This window comes from Plecotus auritus, assembly GCF_963455305.1.
Source record: "Plecotus auritus genome assembly, chromosome: 8".
In the NCBI taxonomy this organism is placed as follows: domain Eukaryota; kingdom Metazoa; phylum Chordata; class Mammalia; order Chiroptera; family Vespertilionidae; genus Plecotus; species Plecotus auritus.
In genome coordinates this window covers 175330839-175336510 of record NC_137782.1, presented here as the reverse complement: position 1 = coordinate 175336510, position 5672 = coordinate 175330839, and the positions used below count along the sequence as shown (strand labels likewise).

The following is a 5672-nucleotide window of genomic DNA, read 5'->3' as shown; positions in this document are numbered from 1 at the left end:
CCCACGCGTGTCTCCATGGCTCTAAAGGCCCACGCGTGTCTCCATGGCTCTAAAGGCCCACGCATGTCTCCGTGGCTCTAAAGGCCCACGCGTGTCCCCGTGACTCTAAAGGTCCCACGTGTGTCTCCATGGCACTAAAGGCCCACGCGTGTCCCCATGACTCTAAAGGCCCACGCGTGTCCCCGCGACTCTAAAGGCCCACGCGTGTCTCCGTGACTCTAAAGGTCCCACACGTCCGTCTCCCCGGAAACCCAGTGAAGCGCTCGCTGGTTATGCTGCTCCACAAAGGAGCGGCGGTGTTTCTACTAAGAACACGACCACGCCAACCGGTCACTACGCTGTCCTCCGCCCTGTCTGACCCCACGCGTTCGCCGAGGAAATAGAGGGGGTCCGCACGGTGTTCACTTTGGTTCCGTCACACAGCGACCCGGCCCGGTGCCAGGCGGGCGGCGCCGGTCTCCGTCCTCGCTCCAAGGGGCCCGAACTGGCCGAGGAGGACGCATTTCCACTTGGTCATGGTTTTCCTGCGGGGCCCACGTCTGTCCGCCAGACGGACAGTTTCCCACGCAGGACCAGAGAGGGATGCGCCCCCGCTGTCGGGTGTAATAGTCACGGCCATCCCCCCCGCACCTCCCCCCCCGCCCCGCGCCTCCTGCTGTCGCCCCACTTCAGAGACAGAGACGCAGAGGGGTGTGGCCGCTCCTGACCACAGGGCGTTAGGAAGGGCCGGGTTAGAGCTCAAATCCCGACCCCGAGCCGCCCACTCCTCCTCCAGCCGCTACCACACAGAGCCCGGGACTCGCCCACCACGTGTCACCCCCGCCTCCGTGTGCCGAGGGCGGATCACCCGCGCACCCCCTTCACGACAATGGGCGCAGGAGGAACCGGCCCAGCGGGCTTCCAGCCAGGGAAGGGAAGGGTCAGGGTGGGGGCCCTCCCCACCCACACAGCCCCCCGGATCCTCAGCCCCCAGCACCCCCCCCACGCGTGTCTGCAGTCCCTACCCATCCCCATGCTCCTTCGTGCACCCCGGTCACGCCGTCTTCAGTGCCGGGGGCGCCGCAGGTCACGCCTCATCCCTGTGGCCGCGGGGAGGCCACAACCCTCCCGCCTCCTCCGCCATCTGCCCGACCCTTCCGAAATGGGGCGGGAGAGCCCCACAGGTGGGCCTCGTGCATCAGCCACGCGATTTCTTCTCCAACAGGTTGTAACTGTAGAAACCTGGTGGGCCCTGGCCGGTGTGGCCCAGGGGACAGAGCGTCCGCCTGCAGACCAAAGGGTCCCGGTTCGATTCCGGCCAAGGGCATGGGCCTCGGGTGCAGGCTCTTCCCTGGTCAGGCGCGTGCAGGAGGCAGCCAATCGGTGGGTTTCCCTCACATCGATGTTTCTCTCTGTCTCTCCCTCTCTTCCACTCTCCCTGAAAATCAATGGAAAACATCCTCGGGGGAGGATTTAAATAAAAGGGTGATGGGGTGGCCCCTGGCTGAGCAGGAGCTGCCCACAGGGGCCCTGCGGCTGACAAGGATCCAGGCGCCCGCTCCCCTCCCCGCACCTGCGCACCAGGCACCCAACTCTACGCCAGACCAAGGGAAACCTGGAGGACAGCCACTGGCGAGGCCAGCAGCGGGGTGCGTGCTGCCGGCGGGGGCAGGTGGGCTGGGTCGCTCCTGCCTGAGGGCTCCGTGCCCGCTCCCGGCGGGCGCAAACCCCTCCGGGGAAAGGGCGGCTCTTCCTGGAGGGGCGGCGGCGAGCAACCAGCACACGCAGGCACATGGGCGGCGCTCGAGTTTGGCCTTTGGCGGTGGTTTCTAGTCCCACCAACTCACGCCAACCCCAGTCACCCGCTCGTCAGAACCCCCGAAAGGTGGGAGCCCCGGAGCCCACGAGAAAGAAACCGCGGGGGAACGTGGTTTTCTATGTTCTTTGGCAGCCAACGCGCTAGGTCTCAGGGACCCAGCCACACCGTGCACCGGGCGCCAGCCTCGGAGACACCCCCCACCCGCCCCCCCACCCGCCCCCGGGAAAGGAGAGGCGGGCCGGGGTCCTCTCAGCAGCCAGCCCAGCCCCACAGCCCACTTCTCCCGGGCGCCCCCGGGTCCCGCAGGCACTTCAGGCTGCCCCCCCTCCCCCCACGGCACGGGCCGCCTCCTCGGGGCCCTGCTCAGGTCTGAGGCTGAGGTGGCGACGTCCGCTGGCCGTGTCCTCGTCGGAAGGCTCGGCCAGGGGAAGCCCCACTTCCAAGCCCCCTCTGGTTCAACAGAAATCATTTCCTGGCCTGGCCGGGTGGCTCGGTGGTTGAGCGTCGACCTAGGAACCAGGAGGTCAGGGTTTGACTCCTGATCAGGGCACATGCCGGGGGGCAGGCTCGATCCCGTGGGGGGGCGTGCAGTGATTCTCTCTCATCGCTGATGTCTCTCTCTCCCCCTCTCCCCTCCTCTCTGACATCAATAAAAATATATATATTTTTTGCCGAAACCGGTTTGGCTCAGTGGATAGAGCGTCGGCCTGCGGACTGAAGGGTCCCGGGTTCGATTCCGGTCGGGGGCATGTACCTTGGTTGCGGGCACATCCCCAGTGGGAGGTGTGCAGGAGGCAGCTGATCGATGTTTCTCTCTCATCGATGTTTCTAGCTCTCTATCACTCTCCCTTCCTCTCTGTAAAATATCAATAAAATATAATATATATATATATATATATATTTTTTTTTTTTTTAAAGAAGTCATGTCCTCGAGGCTGCATGATGAGGTCCCGGTCCCAGGGCTGTGAGCAGGGGCCGCTGTCAGCTCCTAGGGGTGCCCCAGGTCCGGCCCCCACATAGGCAGCTCACACGGATGGTTCTTCAGGGAGAATCCCCTTGAAGACAGAGCCCCACACAACGTAAGGCATCCGTCACCCCCCGGTGCTGTCACCAACCAGGAAGTGCCTGTCCCGCCGTCCCCACGTGCCCCACGGACAGGCAGGGTCTCAGCAGGCAGGTGCACCGGGCGGGGACCCTGGACCCCTGTCCGCCCGAGATACTCATTGTTCTGCCTTGGAAGACGTCGTCCTAGCGGGTGGCTCACTTCCCCGGACCCCGACGACGCCCACTCTGTCGGAAACACGCTCGTATGCACCTGTCACCTCTCCATCGCCGCCTGGAGGACCGAGCTGCTCCACGCGTGAGCAGTGCCTCTGTCTGCACAGAACGGTCACAGCCGCGCCAACCTGTTTTCATCTCTCTACGGGGAGTGGATAGCGTTTTCGTCAGGAGACCGTTCTGCCCTTCACCGCCACGTAGGGTCTTCGCCGGAACTCCGCCTGGGGACCGAGGCCATCCAAGCCCCCCTCGTTTGAGAGAGGCGGGCAGGGTGGATGTCTGGGCATGGGGGCAACTGGGAGTCAACTAGGATTTCTGTCCCTGTTGATGGTTTCCAACTTAAAAAAATAACCTGAAAGCAACTGAAAGAATGAATAGCGCGTTTCAAAGAGGAATCACGGACACCGTGGCCTCGCCTCGCCTGCCTGCTGATGGCTCATCCACTTCCTCTGGCGTTCACCCTCGGCACGGGCACAGCTGGGGGCGGTGGGGGGGGGGGCGCACTTTGATGAAAGCCCACGTTTTTAAAGAGCTATTCACATGCTGGGAAAACAAGCTACTCAGAACCGGTCACTGCCATTTGGCTGAGTACGGTCAGCCCTTTCTGTACTTCAGGTTTTCTGTGTGGCTAACTCCTTCCCTCGTTGTGGCCGATGAGCATGGTTTCCCTCTCTCAGCACCCGTGTGGACGAAAGGGGCCACACGCTCACCTGGCCGCTCAGGGAGGCCTGCGTGGGGGCCCTGCAACCTCAGACCGTAGGTGACCGCGAAGGGTGGTCTGAGATGAACCTTGAACCAAAATCAGTTTACGGCGGGCAGTCCCCTCCCAGGCCGGCATCTCCCTGACAAGGTCGGTCTTCACCGTGACTGAGCCTGTAGTCTTTTCGCATCTCCGATGAGGTCAGGGTGACATAACGTCCCTCCTTCTGGACCCGCGGGGCACAGCCACCTGCCCTGGGTGCCAGGACAGAGACCACAATTCCTCACTGTTGTTACCGTCGTGTTCACTGCTGACTGTGGGCTCTCCTGCACCCGCCTGAGTAAAAGAAGCAAGTGCCTCTCATTTCACTTTTTATCCAATCCCAGAGGTCCCCCCACCCCTTTGCTTTCTCCCGCCTCCCTACTCGGTCAGCCATGGATTTCATAGAACCCCCCTACGGCTCCTCCTGTGATTGTAATTTATAAAAATAGGTGAAAAGCCGCCGTTCTCCGGAGCATCATCCCAGTCCATTGCGATCCCGCTTCCCGGCGATTGTCAACAGTTTGGCTCAAATGAACGCACAAAAATTCTTTTCGGGTTTGAATGCTTCTGGCATTAACACCTTACAAGTGAAGGTGTCCCCCCCCCCCCCCCCCCGCCGCTCCCGCCCCGCCACAGAACTAAGACGGGACGGGCTGTGTTTCCCTCACATCTCGGACACGGTCCCCTCCTCCCTGCGTGGAGACGCAGGCTTTGCCCAGATCCCTTACGTTTTTGCATCACATTGAATTAACCGGGTGGGTCTCTTTCCCTTCGGCATGCCACGGAAGATCCTGGTGTCGCCACGGGTCGCCGCCCCGCCCGGTGATGCTAAGATCCGAATCTTTGACCTGGGGCGGAAGAAGGTGAAAGTGGGTGAGTTCCCACTGTGGCCACGTGGTGTCGGACGAATATGAGCAGCTCCCCTCGGGAGCCCGGGAGGCTGCCCGTATTTGTGCCGACAAGTGCATGGTGAAAAGCTGTGGCAAAGGTGGCTTTCACCTCCGAGTGCGGCTCCACTCCTCCCACGTCATCCGCATCAACAAGATGTTGTCCTGGCCGAAACCGGTGTGGCTCAGTGGATAGAGCGTCGGCCTGCGGACTGAAGGGTCCCGGGTTCGATTCCGGTCAAGGGCATGTACCGTGGTTGCGGGCACATCCCCAGTGGGAGGTGTGCAGGAGGCAGCTGATCGATGTTTCTCTCTCATCGATGTTTCTAGCTCTCTATCCCTCTCCCTTCCTCTCTGTAAAATATCAATAAAATATATTTTTTTAAAAAAATGTTGTCCTGGGCTGGGGCTGACAGGCTCCAAACGGGTATGCAGGGTGCCTTTGGAGAGCCCCAGGGCACAGTGGCCAGAGTCCACATTGGCCACGTCATCATGTCCATCTGCACCAAGCTGCAGAACAGGGAGCATGTGACTGAGGCCCTACGCAGAGCCAAGTTCAAGTTCCTTGGCCGCCAGAAGATCCACATCTCCAAGAAGTGGGGTTTTACTACATTTAATGCGGATGAGTTTGAAGACAGGGTGGCCGAGAAGCACCTCGTCCCAGATGGCTGTGGGGTCAAATACATCCCTAATCGTGGTCCCCTGGACAGGTGGTGAGCCCTGCACCCGTGAGAGTCTCGGTGCTGCCCCCACCTTACACCCACCAAATAAATCAACTTTCCATCCAAAATAAATAAATAAATAAATAATAAATTCACCGGTTGGATCCTGAGGCAAAAATCGATAGCAGCCCGAAGCCCTTGAAATATTCATGTGCTCGGATCCCCGGGAGGCGCGGGGAGACGGACTGGACTGCCTGCCAGGGCGTCTGAAGGTGTGCTGCTCCTGCCTGTGTTTTCCTCTCCCT

The 5672-nt window shown here is 60.9% G+C and overlaps 1 pseudogene across 1 annotated transcript; it reads left to right on the top strand.

Annotated features, from left to right (window-relative positions):
- The first annotated feature begins 4594 nt into the window (after positions 1–4594).
- Positions 4595–5422, top strand: LOC308256729 (large ribosomal subunit protein uL16-like; annotated as a pseudogene). Its single transcript has 2 exons — positions 4595–4864; positions 5098–5422. The product of its transcript is annotated as a large ribosomal subunit protein uL16-like (transcript).
- The last annotated feature ends 250 nt before the right edge of the window (positions 5423–5672 follow it).